Source organism: Belonocnema kinseyi, chromosome 6, assembly GCF_010883055.1.
Source record: "Belonocnema kinseyi isolate 2016_QV_RU_SX_M_011 chromosome 6, B_treatae_v1, whole genome shotgun sequence".
Lineage (NCBI taxonomy): Eukaryota > Metazoa > Arthropoda > Insecta > Hymenoptera > Cynipidae > Belonocnema > Belonocnema kinseyi.
In genome coordinates, this window is record NC_046662.1 from 100,957,185 (window position 1) to 100,972,745 (window position 15,561).

The 15,561-nt window shown below is 35.1% G+C and overlaps 1 protein-coding gene across 2 annotated transcripts in view; it reads left to right on the plus strand.

Moving 5' to 3' along the window:
• The window catches only part of LOC117174583 (neuronal acetylcholine receptor subunit alpha-5-like), a 28,518-nt gene that overhangs the window by 8,395 nt on the left and 4,562 nt on the right, over window positions 1–15,561 (plus strand). The gene's annotated exons all lie outside the window — the stretch shown is intronic.

The window sequence follows — 15,561 nt, forward strand, 5'->3', positions numbered from 1 at the left end:
AGTGTATAGAGCTCCAAGGAGATTATGTTGAAAAATAAAAAAAAATTTACCCAAAAAAAATTGTTTTTACACTTCATTCTAAGGACTTATTGAACTACCCTCCTAATACCTTGTAATATGTACGTAAAATGTACAATTATTTGTATCATATATACTTTATACGAGTACAGGATCAAACGATTTCGTTAAAATTTTGGTATTTTGAATAACTTAACATAAACCGAGAATCATTTTAGATGTATGATAATAATGATAATTGGGTCAAATAATATTCAGCAATTTGTCACACTTATTCTATTTCAACTTTTTTTTTAAAGTTCAATGTAGTTACTTTCCCTAACAAAATTCAAAATATGAACATTGAAGATTAATTGAAGTTTATTTGATTGATTAAATAATTACACTCTGGTATGTGCCGAAGTATTCGGGCTAAGGGGTCATTTGCATGCATACGGAATGGAAATTTTCGCTACGGAAGCATTCGGACTGAAAGTGGAATGGCACGGAATCACTTGGAATAAACTCGCGGGTTGCGCCAGATTCAGATCAAATAAAAATTTTATTCAGACTGGTACGGAATCATTCAATGTCAGTCGGAATTAAATTTCGTTTTCAGGCAGAGTTCGAAGCTTTTTGAGATTTCCGCGGAATCAACTGGAATGACTGCGCAATGATTGTGGAATCATTAGGAATGATCTGGAGTCAAGAATTTAGACTGAGAAATAATGAATCGGCATCGGATGGAGTCATTTAGACTAGATTTAGATTTCGTTCCTAATGAGTCCGTGCGTCTAATAAACATATTTTTATTATCAAGTGATCAAATTCAGAAAAGAAAATTTAAATTAACTAAAAATAACTATTATTACATTCTCTTCAGAGAAGGTATTAGATTTGTGTAAAATTTGACCCCCTTCTTTTTTGACAAATGCCCACGTTTTAAGGCCCCCTGAATCCGAAAAACAAGTTTTAACGAATGTGTCTGTCTGCCGGTCTGTCTCTTCGTGGATGATTGCGTATGCCTGTAGATTTTTAGTTTGTTAGCACGATAACTTTCGAAATAATTAGATTGGATTGGCCTTTGCTAAACTCTTTTTGTGTCTTAAAATGAAGTTCAAGTTCGTTAGCTAGCCATTTTGGATAAATATTCGAAAAGTTAAAGCATTTTCAAAATGTTTGAGACCATTTTTATTGTATATTTAACAATTCTATGTAAGGTTATCAGTATTACTGAAAAGAGGAATAATTTATCCTTCTGACTTTTTTTTTGAAAATGAAAAAATCATCGCAGTTATAGCATTTACAAAATTCCAAAAATCAAACGAAAATTAACATTTTAGGCCAAACAACGCACGATATGAAAAAAAGTCCAGGAGAGGAAAACGTTGAATTTTGAAAACCCTAGAAGATTATTATAAATACTTTTAGAATTTTTCTGGAAAATCGAAAATGCAAATTTTGATTGTAAAAAAAAGAATAAAAAATTTCACAGTATTTCAAAGATTCTCAAATGTGTTACAGAATTAAAAATAAAAAAATTAATTTTTTAGGTAAACGACACAAGCTACGAAAAAATTAAAAAGGTAAAATTTCTTCGCCCAAAAATCGTGCATTCAAAAAATATCTACAAAGTAATAATAATACAAGCTACAATAACATATTAACTTATAACATTATCCGCCTAAATTATTTCTACAGTTTTTCTTCGAGCCACTTTACGCTAGGATGCGTATTTTTAGTTTAAATCGTAAAAAAACACTTTGAAAATAAACAAATTAAATTGACGGAAAAAGGAGACAAATTGCAATACAATGTTTAATAACAAAATAGTTTTTTTTGTATATGATGCGACATTTTTTTTAATTTGAAAAACAAGAGAATGAAAATGCGCCTGTCTCAATGACAATACATATTGTGAATTTTATATGTAGAAATTTATTGAAATGATAGCCTTTTAATGGTCGTTGAGAGTAAAAATTACTGTAAAATAAGGAACAAATATTAAAATAAACATGAAAAATCAAATTTGTACATTATTTTGCAATAGCTGAATAAACAGTAGCAGCCCAAGATGCAGAAATAAATACAGTGAAACTCTACTATAACGCTGATTTTGGGGCTGAAGGTGGGTGAGAACTAACTCATTATAGCCCGCTCCATTGTTGTTTGTTCACGCCTGAGTGTTCGCCTGAGTGACAACCTCAGACCCCGCGCAGCTCCTATTACACCTGCCTGCAGCGCGGCGTCGATTCTCGGAAGGGCTATAGAAGGGAGGGCTGTTGAAGGATTTCACTGTACATTATAATATACATTTGATATAACAGTGTTTAACATATTGTATAGAAAAGTTCACATTTAAAGTAAATTCGAGTGCGAAGTACGAGATACATGCTGGGAATGCCGAAGAAGCTTTAACAAAAAAAAAAATACACAATCACCAAATTAGAGTTGTCGATTTGTTGATCTTTAATTTTAAAAGGCCTGTCCCTAGGCAAGGTCAAACTTGCGAGCCGTGTGCGAAGGTTTTTCTGCAATACCATAATATTTTCCTCTCTTTCTAGTAGTTGTTTGGAGCATAAAAATAGATCATTGTTAGGAGTGGGGTACCTTATCGTCCCAGGACGATAAAATGCACCTGAGACATAATTTCATGAGAAAACTAGAAACAGAGTGATCCAAACCTTTGCATGTTGAGCTACTGCGTTTGCCTGGCGCAGTGTCCCTCATTGGTATCTGTTGATACGAAATTCAATCCGCGTATAATTAAAAATTAATGAAATTAAAATAGATCATTATTATAAATTGCACATAAATATCTAAGTGTACTAAATTTTTTATTTGAGGCAAGAAAAAAGTAATAATCCGTATATTTTGTAATTATTGGCCCTTTTTAGTTCCAAAGACTAACTCATATTTAGCTAACTGATTTTTAAATAAATATATTTTTTAAATTCAATATAATGCGAGAATATATTTTATTTATAGATTGAGACAAATTATTTTGTTCATACCTTAAATATATATGTTTATTTAGTTAAAAACTGCAAATAAACTGATGCTTCGACCCGTCATTGGGTCTTCCTCAGGGTAAAAAATTACAAGAGTGTCTGTAAAAACATACATTTTGTTAAAATTTAAATATCTAATTTCACAAATCTAGTAACAATTTTAAAACTGAATAAAATAAATATGTACTCAAAAAAATGTCTCGTTAAATCAACCAGAATTCTGGTTAAATATGCCCATACTATTTTTTATGGTTAAAGTAATCAGGATTCTGATTATTTTTATCAGAATTTCTGGATAATTTAACCAGAACTCTGGTTGCTCTAACCAGAAAAATAGTAAGGGCGTATTTAAACAGAACTCTGGTTAATTTAACAGGACATTTTGTTGAGTGTATGAATTAAAAAATCTTTACCTGAAACAAATCTTCGTTGACAGGAAAACACAAACAAACGGTTATCGTATCAAACCATTTTAAAATTTCAATTTTTTAACTTATGTGGACTTCCTCTTTTAAAAGGGAAAGAGGGGTTTCATAGAGTTTTTTTTACCAATTTAGAAGCTTTTTAAAGACATTATAATATATTTTTTCAGAGAGAAAAATTACAAATTGTCATATTATGAAATTCGCCAGGACGACATTTTGACAAACGAATTTATTACAGAGAAGGTTAATATGTCGTCGTATATAATTATTTTGATTAGACATTGATTCCTACAGCTAGTCACAGTACGCGCCAAAAGTTTGAAATTGAAAAAAATCAGTTTAATAAGCACTGATAGACGTAATTAATATGCATTATTCCAGTTTGTAAGCGAACAAATTATTGTACTTTCTCTTAGAAATAAATGCTATAATTTTTGTTTTGTATATCATAAAATTCTTTTCTAAAATCTTGATGCTTTTTAAATCAAAATGATGATCAAAAGGCAAAACATGTTGTGATAGGCCTGTATTATTAGTACCTGTTCTGCAATTCCTTTTGTGTTCTACTATTCGCGTCTGTAGTCTTCTGCTAGTTTCACCTAAATAAATCTTTAACAAACTCCCCCAATGAGAAAAGAAAAATTGCAAATCCTATTCCTCTCAATCAACTTACTAACTTACACTACAGATGAAATCTATTAAAATTTGTGAATTACATAATTTGAACTCTAGAGAGGCAGATTTGAATTAATCAGTATACAAATTTCAAAACTTATATTTCACATGAAAGAATTAAAACAAATTTATTTAACATATTTTGTGAACTGATGAGAAGGAATTAAATTCATTAAAAATACGAACAATTTTGCGGAATACAAGACATCTCTGTGAGGTCTGTCTATTGGCACAATCACAAGGAGTTAAATATATTAAAAATACGTTTTCTTTTGTGGAATAGGCAACTATATGCGGAAGTTGCTATGGAAATATAAATGAATTAGTTTTAGAGATATCATATTCTAATCATGCATTTTTAGCTGATATATAAACTCTCAAATTGATTACTATTTGTACATTCTAATAAGAGAAGGTATTAGATTTGAGTAAAATTCCACCCCCCCCCCCAGTTATTGTTAAATGTCCACGTTTTGAGATCCCCTAAATCCGAAAAGCAGGTTTTTATGAATCTGTCTGTCTATCTATCTTTATGTCTGTCTGCCTGTCTATCTGTATGTATGTATGTATGTATGTATGTATGTATGTACTTATGTTTGTATGTATGTATGCATGTATGTATGTTTGTATGTATTTACGTATGTCTGTCTGTTTTCACCATAACACTTTTTAGTGTCATGAACTAAAGGTCAAGTTCGTCAGCCAGCTATTGTAAATACAAATTCAAAAAGTTAGCGCATTTTGAATTTTTTTAGACCACTTTCTTTCAAAACTAAAAAAATTTTCTGTACGGATATTCATACTGTTCGTAATGACCTTTTCTCAGAGAACCAAAAATTACCAGAGTTATGGCATTAAAGATATTCAGTTGACAAAGACTGGGTCACTGAGGTTAGGGGCAGAAGTTGCAAAAAAATGTTAAATAACCAAATTTTTTTAAAAAGGCGCATTTTTTGACGAGATACTTAAACTACGTCCTTTTTAATACCAATGCATCCTTTTAATTGTAATAATATATATTTACGAAAATGATGTACAATATCAGGAGAGAGGGTTATCTAACACTTCTTGTTCGCTTCCCCTTCAGTCCTGAAAATGAGAAGTGTCGTAGAGTCCACTGTACTAGAGTTGATATAAATTTCATGTTTTCTGCTTTTAATTATACTTTTTAAAAGAGGTAATAAAGAATTGCTAAAATTTAAGGTTTTTTTTTAAATTTGGTTAATATTATAGGTTCCCCTTTATCTCCAATCATATCTAATATCGTATCAGAAGACTTAGATTCTAGAGCCTTGCCACTTATAAATTTCAAGTCGCTGTTTTACTAACGCTATTAGTCCAGGCATAAAGTCGGAAAAAAGAGTGAAATTCCCGAAAAAATCGGGTTTACAATTTTTTCGAGAAAATGCCTTATTAAGGGGTCCTATTCAACATATTAAAAATGCTATCATGAATACGAGGGGGAACCCGGTTTTTTTTAAAAACATTTTAAAAAATCACGCTTGCGTGGACGGATGATTTCCATTTCATTTGATAGCAAAATTTCCAACAGAACAAAGAAAGAGAACAACATTATGAGAAAATGTTGTAAATCAAATAATCCGTTATCTTTAATAGGTTCCGAGTTATGGTATATTGAAAAGCCCCCACTTTTTTTGATTTTCAGCGAAAAATCGCTAAGTTTCAAAAACCATTGTGTACCTTTTAACCTAAATGCTTGACGGCAGTGTTCCACGGATATGTAAAAGTAGACTCAGTTTGCTGTGATTCTCAAAAAGAACACTGTTCTAGCTTCGATAGGCCATAAGTTATGTACCCGTCGAATTTGACCATTTTTGCCTGTTTTTAGGGGAAAAAAGTGGAGTTTAGTTTTGTCAAAATAAATCGTGTCAGGTTTAGTTTGCGTTAATGATAATTATTTTTATATACATATAACACTTATTTATTTTTATTGTCTTCTATTGAGCTGATATTTTAAGCGTATTTTTTACATAACTTTCCTTAGTTTTGTTTCATCTTATTTTAACTTGGAATGGAATGAAAGCTTCTAATGTGTCCCCTAAAGGTTTACATTTTTCTTGCACCTTCTTCTTTATTCCTTTACACACCCCCCACACACTCACTTGGTGGTGGAAGGGGGACCTACAGTTTAAGGTGGGTTCCGAACTACCAAGAGCAACAGCTTTAAGTACTTAGAGAAAACCTTTTTCTCTAGAGGTACCCGTCCCACGACTCTCCGGGGATGAACAACTCCCTTGCTAGGCTAGTGTTCACCGCATGGACCGCCGAGGCTCTTCCAGAGTGCGAGGCGGGAATCGAACCTGCAAGCCGATGGAGTGGGTCCAAAGCCTACGCTTTAGCCCCCACGACCATCGTCCCACTTTTATTTTAACTTTCTATGCTAATTTTTTTTTTAATTATGGCAGTTTTTTTATGAATTCCCTCTTTTAAAAAGTTTCCTTTCCTTTTTTTGTATAATATCTCTTAAATGTCTATAATAATTATCTAATGGATGCTTGCATTAGGATGATAATTCCAACGCGCTTACATCTAGGGTATTGTTTATAACAATACAGGGTAAGACTTTCTTGCTCGGTCTTAGGTATGAGAAGTGGACTCATCCTTCCTATGGGATCCTGGAGTATTAAGGTTCCTGGGTGGACAACTGATTTAATTATAAATGACCCTCATAAAATTGCATGAATTTGGAAATTCTTTTATTATCTTTGTCAGATTGATTTACTAGCTTGATCCGTACTAAATCTCCTACCTTTAATTCGATGCGTTTGTGGGTTCTTCGAAACCTTTCAGCTCTTCTTAAGGGTTTTCGATAAATACGTTCTGGTACAAGTTGAATCTTCCGCTCGTGAGGGATATCAGGGAGTTTCGTAAGGAGTACCAACCACTTTTCCCAGATACAGGAGGGTTTGGTTTTGCAGTGAATTGTGACTGGCGTAAACTCAGTAGTTCCGTGATGGGTTTAGTTCATACAAGAATCTAGGATTTTGAACCATTTCCACCATGAATTGTGTTTATTCCCTAGAAGCGGGCGTAAGAACCTGGATAGTTCACGGTAAATCCGTTCCACCATATTACCTTGGGGATGACGTGTGGATGAAAAGATTAATTTAATGTCATCTTGTTCAAGGGCATCTATCCAGTTCTTCGAGGTGAATTGGGTCCCGTTATCACAGATGATCTTCTCGGGTTTCCTAAATTTGGGGATATATTCCTGACGGATTTTAGATAGAGCATTCTTAGTTGTTGCTCTTCTCATAGGGTATAGTTTGACAAATTTGCGGAAGGTATCTATCGTTGAGAGAATAAACTTAAATCCTTCCTTGGTTGTAGGTAGAGGGCCGTAAAAATCAATGGATAGTAATTCCCTCGGTTTAGAAGGTGTCACGCTCCTCATCTCCGAAAAAAACGTTTGGTTGGTAGCCTTGTTAAACTGGAAAGAAGGACAACTGGCAATCCTTTGTCGTATTACTTTAGCGAATTTGGGCTAATAAAATGCTTTCAAAAGCATTTAAGGTGTCCTATAAGGCCGTACAAGTACTGACATTCATCTATCACATACTTGACGTTTTTAGGAGTTCAACAAAGTTTTGTTAACTGTTCCTTATCGAAGTCTAACAAACCGCCCTGAATCATGTATTTTTCAGCCCTTTTTCCCGAACATCTCAAGACTTACGTTGTAAGGCCGGATCATTAGCTTGTTCCTTAGCGAATTTTTGAAGGGTTTTACGGCTATCAGAGAAAGGCTTTCTTGCCAAGTGATATAGAAAAACACGCCTTTCATTGACGTCGGAAACTTCATCATCCAAATTATAGGGGATACTACTTAAAGCATCAGCTACTCCGTTGAGTTTACCTTTGTAATATTCGACGTTAAGGACATAATCCTGGATAGTTAATATCCAGAGTATCAATCGAGAATCTATAAACTTGCATGTTTGCAGGAAGATGGGAGCTCTATGGTCAGTTATAATAGTAAATCGTGTGCCATAGATAAAAGACCTAAATTTCATGAGTTCCCATACTATATCCAATAATTCCTTTTCTGTAGTAAAGCAATTAATTTCAGGTCCTTTAAAGGTCCTACTCGCATGTAATATAGGTCAATTTCCTTCAATTGGATCTCGTTGGTATAGAACTGCGCCGAGTGCGACGTCACAGACGTCAGTTTAGAGAAAAAAGGGTCTTGTTAAATCTGGATAGTGTAGGAGCATGTATTTGCAAAACAAATCCTTTGTACGTAGAAAAGCGTTTTTCCTATCCGAGATTCATTCCCATATTACTCCTTTATGTAAGAGTTCCAAAAGTGGAACGATTTCTTTTGCATGATTCTTTGAGTATTTAGTAGAAAAGTTGATCAAACCTAAAAAAACTGCATAAGTCCTTAACCTTCTTGGGTCTAGGATATCCTTTTATAGCTTTAACCTTGCCCGGGTCAGGTTCTATACATTGTGAAGTTAAAATAAATCCCAAAAATTTGACATAGTGGCAAAAAATTAGATTTTTCAAAGTTTATTATAATGTTGTGTTCCTGTAGGCATTGGAAAAGCATTTTCAAATGATGGAACCGTTGATCTACATCTTTAGATATGCACAGAAGATCATCAATGAAATTTATCACGAAATCTTCTATACCTCTCAAGGCAAAGTCTAGTCTACGTACTAGAGCAGCAGTGCTGCTTTTGAGTCCAGAAGATGTTACAAAAAATTCTTGACATTTGCCTTCAAAAAGGAAAGCGGTGTATTTGCAGGATTCTGGACGTAAGGGAATCGGCCAGAAACTCATTATCAAGTGTAGAGTCGACATAATTTTCGCACCTGCGTAACATTGGAATATTGTATCCATAGGTTGAGAACATTTGTAATCATCAATTAATATGTTATTTAATTTTCTAGCGTCCCGAAAAGGCAAATATCGCCATTTTTGTTAGTAACAATGAGCTGAGGATTGATGTACGCACTATTTGAGCGTCGGATTTTGCCTGTTTTCACTGAATTCACAATTTCATTGCCTACACGTTTTCGGAGGGCCATCGGTACTGAATGCGTGTGACTAATAAAAGGCTGATTGTCCTTGACTTTTAATTCATGTTCATACACATTAATTAGACCTGGTTCTTTGTTAAAAAATTTGGTATGTCTTAAAATTATTTCCTTAAATTTAACACGTTCGCTCGCGTTTAGAGTTTCGATCGCCTCTATTGTTCATAATTGCTTGTTCCGATAAGATTTAAATCTTTTTAGGTTCAATAGTATTTACACTTTTATTTATTTCCATATAATGAGCAAAATTATCTCCCAGCAACCAGTTTTCTCCCTCACCCTGTATCTGACACATCTCATAGGTATGATCTGGATCTTCAATTATCCTGAATTTTTTTGGTTTGTCTTCAATAAGACAGGTTCGTACAGAATAATTCTGGCATTTAATCCATACAGTATTTTCCTCTAAATCGATATTACATTTAAATCTTTTTAGTAAATCTACAACAAAGATACAGTCTTTATTTAACTTTGGAATTACAATAAATATAAATTGGCCTCTCCATTCCCCCAGAGAAAAACTAGCATGTAATTCTGTTTTAATACGTACAGGTCTCGAACATGTGGCGCCTATTAAAGACATGCCTACAACCCAGGTAGAAATTTCGGTAGTGTGCCGGAGTGCACCACCGGCGCAGTACTGGCCCAGTACTGCCCGCCAGTAGAGACAGGCGGAAGTTTGCCCAGTACTGGCTAACGGTTGAATGCACGACCGGGACAGTACTGTGCCAATGGTGCAAAACTCGAACTTAAAAGAATAAGCTTATAAATGGTGTTGAGGTGTTTTTAAAATTACGAGAAATGATAAAAAAAAAATGTCAGTGTCCTAAGTAATAACGAAATCTCAAATTTTAACGAGAGTAGGACATCTGATTCTGAATGGAAGGATGCGGCTGAAAGGCTCTTCAATTCAACGCAAAAAATTCAATTTTTAAAGAAATAGTTTACGCTGACTTCATTTTTTAGAGAAGAGTCGCGCGTATCCACAGGTGCTGATTCACAAACTTTGCCTGTAGATGATGCAGGAACACACAGTGACCCAGACACAATTATAGGAGAAAAAACACAGAAAAACAAACGCAAATCCGAAAACTACTCCGCACCCCTATTTTAAACCGGACTTTAATAATTCGCCAGAATATGAAAAACGGTCACTATTATCACCAATAACTATTTTTCAGCATTTTTTCGATTTGTGGGTCACCACCGGCATTTTAGTATGCGAGTGGTTTGCCAGTACTATCCCAGAACTCGAAGTCAGTACTGCGCCAGTGCTGGCACGCCAGTACCGCCAATTATTACAAGCCAGTACTAACCCAGTACAGACAGCCAGTCCTGGAACTCTTGCAGGCTGTACTGGGCGAGTACTGGGCTCGTGGTGTATTTCTACCTGGGAATTGATAGTTTTTCGCATTTTTTAAAATGACTAAGATTTCCAAGATAAAATGATTCTGATGTGCACGTTACCTCACAAGTATATACCTCATATACCTCATATATACTAGTATATACCTCACTACATATAGCATTCCTTCCGTATCATGCAACAAAACTAAAAAAAACAGTAAGATGGGCATTTAACTTGTTACGATTCGGATTTTACGTTAAATTTGCCATTAGAATCTCACGGAGTAATTACAATCGTTTTTTTGCAGCGTTAAAAATAAAAAATGAAATGTCATAAATTCTGCTGAAGGTGGCTTCAAGCGCAGCCATAGTCGCTTGAGTAGTATGCTGTCACTGCAAGAAGATGCGCTTGAAGTGGCCTTCAGCGTATGTTCATAACAGGTATTGTATTTTTTTCTTTTTTAACGCTGAAAAAAACTATTGCAATTACTCTGTGAGATTCTAATGGTAAATTTAACGTAGAATCCGAATTTTAAAAGGTCAAATGCCTATCTTGCTGTTTTTTTAGTTTTTGTTGCATGATACGGAAGGAATACTCTGTGGATACTATAAGGGTGTGCTGTAGAGTATCCTTTCCGTTCATTCGGTTCGCCAGGACCGCGATGATTATTAATCATCACATTTCTATCGGATTTTAAGGGTTAAATTGTTGAAAAGGGTAATAGCTTTGGTTCTTTCTACCCTGATTATCACTATTATAATGAGCCCTGGCGGACTGAAGGAACCGAATGTGTGCCTCTACAAAGTACCCGTAAAGACCCCATTGGGCATGCATTAGAAACTCAAGGAATAATCACAATACTTTTTCTTGCAGCGTTAAATACTTAAAAAAATAAAATATCTATTATTTACATGGGCCGAAGGCGACTTCAAGTCCATCTTCTTTTAGTAGCAGTTAATAAGTGTTCCATCGGTAACTTTAAAAATTATGTATGGATGCTAGCTCAACGCAGTGGAAACCGCAGACAATAACGCTGCGATGCAAGTGAGAGAGAATTTTATTCTTAAACTTCGCGCGCTTTAACGTAGAATCCGAATTTCAATAGCTTAAAAGTTGTTCTTGCTGTTTTTTGAGTTTTTAAAAAAGGAAACAAATGGGGTCTTTGCGGGTACTTTGTAGAGGTTCCATTCGGTTCCTTCGGTCTACCAGGAAGGGTTACGGTTTCGATTATAATTTGAACTATTGCCATGTTGCTGGCGATCGTTAACGCGTGTACGCCACCCCGGATTGTTATTTCCCTGACTTCTAAGGCCTGATATTGACGCAGAATTCCATGGTCTTGTGAATAATGAGCTGTCTCTTGGTTGTAAGGGAATTGACCGTCTCTATGGTTTTCGAAATTAACCGGTTGGCTTAAATCGAATATTTCAAGTAGTTCTACTAACCCCTCAAAATCTTTTATACCTCTTATTAATATCGCGGTTTTAATGTCTACCGTGAAATGTCTCGATAATTTGTTTACTATTTCTGAATTAGAAGGGGGTGGAATTAAATCTCTTGCATAACGTTGTTATTTTGATATCCCTGCTTATTTGTTATTGAACAGTCTCATTCTAAAAATTTCTAATAAATTTGGCTTTAAAGGTGTCGATGTTGTCTCTGTCAGACGACATAAAATTGTACCATTCTTTGGCCATGCCTTCACAGGAAGTCAAGAGCACGTAATGTTGCTCCGTTTTACGAACGTCAGCTGCATTGACGTAAATTTTAAAATCCCTTAGAAAACGCATAGGCCCTTCCATACCGCTAGCAGCAAACTTTGGAATGAGATGGTTTTTTAACAAAGGCATTTTTGCACAGGGAATAACCTTGTGTTCCAAAGCATTTTGCAATTGAATTTGGGTTTTCTCCAAATCTCTTAAACGTTCTTCATTACCCATTTTTTTAACAATTGAGTCACCATTTTTTGAATGGATCTCCTCAGTTTCATGTTGCAGGTGATCAACACGTCTGTCAACATCTATCACAGGGCCCTCGTTTTGACGCGATAAGAATTCACATTGTTCCGATTGTTTTTGAATATTTTTAGCTAATCTTCGTTCCACTCTACTTTCAACTACCTTTTGGAAACTATGAACACTCGGATCCAACTTAGTAGTTCTGAATTTATTTTGTTTATCTGTATCAACAACACATACCTGTTTTTTAAAATACTTTACCTAATGTACTTTTTACGGAATTTAATTCTTTAGCGAAGTCCTCCCATCCCTTTGCATCAATACCATCCTCGATATCAGATTTTGTGTCTTCATATGGATCTTTTTGTGAAAATACATCAAAATTAGGTACATTCTCGAATGGGACAATCGAATATAATTTCTTTTGAGATTCCATTTGGGAACCTCTAGTTCCCAAGCAATTAGGAGGATCTTGGGGGTTAAATTCGCGTACACTAATATTGAAATGAGGAGGATTATTATAATCCCCTTCAGGAATATTGATTGTTGGTGAAGTTTGGTGTAGTGTCACCACTAACTGATCACTAATTATTATAGAGACGGAATACTATAATGAAGATGATGCTGAATATTCGGGTGTACATACTCGTGCGTTGTTATACAATTGGTTCGGCGCGTTGTTCTACAGTTTATACGATTAGTTGTTGTACAATTTGTTCGGCAGGTTGTTGCACAGGTTTTCCCCTAATTGTTTTATTATTAATTTCACTGGTACTTTTATAAATTGTTTCGTTCTTTCAGGTCTTCTCGGTGAGGGTTTCGGTGTTTCGATATCAGATTCATTTTTATTGATATCTTTTTTGTTATAATGATGTGCACTAATTAGGTACCATCTGTTTCTCCTATAATCAGAATCCGCTGAAATAACGATATAGGACCGTAGAGTGTGGAGTTTATCTACAACTTCACCATACCTTTTTAAATCTATGATCCATACTTGCTTATTTTTCAAAGCTAGATTTTTAGTATATATTTCGTCTACCTTCCCCTTCCCTTTTAGAGCGCTGGGTACGGTACGCACTTCTGTTCGCAATTTTCGATTGATGAGCATTTTGGCTGGCGAAAAGCCGTTTGCAAGCGGAGTGGATCGATAGGATAACAGAGCTTTTGCGAGCTGATTACAATCACTACCGTTTTTTTTAAACAGTTGTTTCAATATTTTGACAGCAGCTTCATCCTCACCGTTCGATTGATTAAAGTAAGGAGAGCTTGTTATGTGTCGGAAATAATACTCTTCTACAAGTGTTTTAAATTCATTTCTAAATTGCAGACTATTGTCCGATACTAGTTCCTCGTAAATTCCGTATCTCGAAAATGGTTCCGTTATCCTCTCGATTCTCTTTCTTTCGGCTAAACTACTTAATTTTGCGATTTCGATGTAACGCGAAAAATAGTTAACAACTATTAGATACTACTTTCCGCCGTATGTAAATAAATCTGACTCTAATCGCTGCCATGGTCGAGTAGGAGGATTTTCTGTCTTAAAATCATATTTCGAATTTGAGCGTTCTTGGATACAATTTGGGCAGTTACGAATTAGGTTCTTAATCAGTGAGCTTAAGCCTAGCCACAATATAGATTCTTTGGTTCTACGACGAAATTTGACAATACCTTGATGGCCCGAGTGTATTGCGGCTAAAACTTTCTGCTGCATATCCATCAAGATGATTATTCTTATTCCCAAGAGAAACAAATTTTGAGAAAAATTAATATCCACGCGATACTGATAATACGGATTTAGGGCTTTGGTATTTTTTTCTCAGGCCAACCGTCAATAGGGTATAATTTTAACTTGCTACAAATTTCGGGCGAGTTCTGACTTTTTATTATCTTTTCGATATGTATGTCTCTTATTGCACAACTGATCACAATAAAATTTACGAACGTATCGACTTTATCGTCCAATTTTTCCGCGCTGCCCTTGTCTGATAATGGGCTTCTCGGTAGACAGTCTGCTACTAAAAATTAATGCTAATGCTTCGCGTTCTATTTGTGCGTATCTACATTCATTTGAGGTTAGTGTTTTTGATGTGTAAGCTACAATTTTGCGAGGCCCGTTTTCATCTTTTTGAAATAAGCAAGCATCGATACCATGAGAGCTGGCATCAGCACTAACGATCTTTTGGTTCTCAGCATCAAAAAAGGCAAGAGTAGGAGGAGTAGTCAGTATCTTCTTTACTAAGTTAAATTTCTCTTTTTGTTCTATACCCCATACGTACATAACATTATTTTTCAAAAGACTATAAAGAGGTTCAAGAGTTTAAGATCGGTTCTCGATGCATCTAGCGCCGAAATTAACCATGCCTAGAAATCTTTGGAGTTCAACTTCATTAGTTGGCTCGGAAAATTGAGCAATTGCTTTTACTCTATCCGCGTCGATATCAATTCCGCGTTCCGAGACGATATGTCCTAAGTATTTTACTTTTCGAACCCCGAATTCGCATTTTTCTCTATTAATTGTAAGACCTTCTGCTTCTAGTTACTTGAGAACCGCCCTCAGAGTTTCATCATGTTCTTCAATAGTATGACCGAATACTAGAATATTATCTACGTGAGATATTGCTCCTGTTATTCCAGATAAAATTTTCGAAAACAAGTTCACAAAGTACTCAGGTGCGCAAGAAATTCCAAATGGTTGTTGTTTAATTTAAATCTCCCGAAGGAGTGATAAATGTAGTTAAAAGTTTACTCTGCACATCTAGTTTAACCTAATAAAACGATAAATTTACATCGGCTTTTGAGAAAAACTTAGCATCTTTTAAGCGAACGAGAGTAAGTTCAGCTTTTGAAATCGGAAAATACGGTCGTAGTACGCTCTTATTTAGTTTTGAATAATCGCAACATAATCTTATGCCATCGCCTTTAGGCACACAAACAATTGGTGCAACCCAATCCGTGACACAGTCGACTTTATCAATAACATCTAGTACGTACGAGGGTGGATTGATAAGTTTCCGGCCTGACCAAGAGATGGCGCCACTAGGCCTACCTTGAGGTGGCGTTCTATAGTACCATCCTTAGATAGC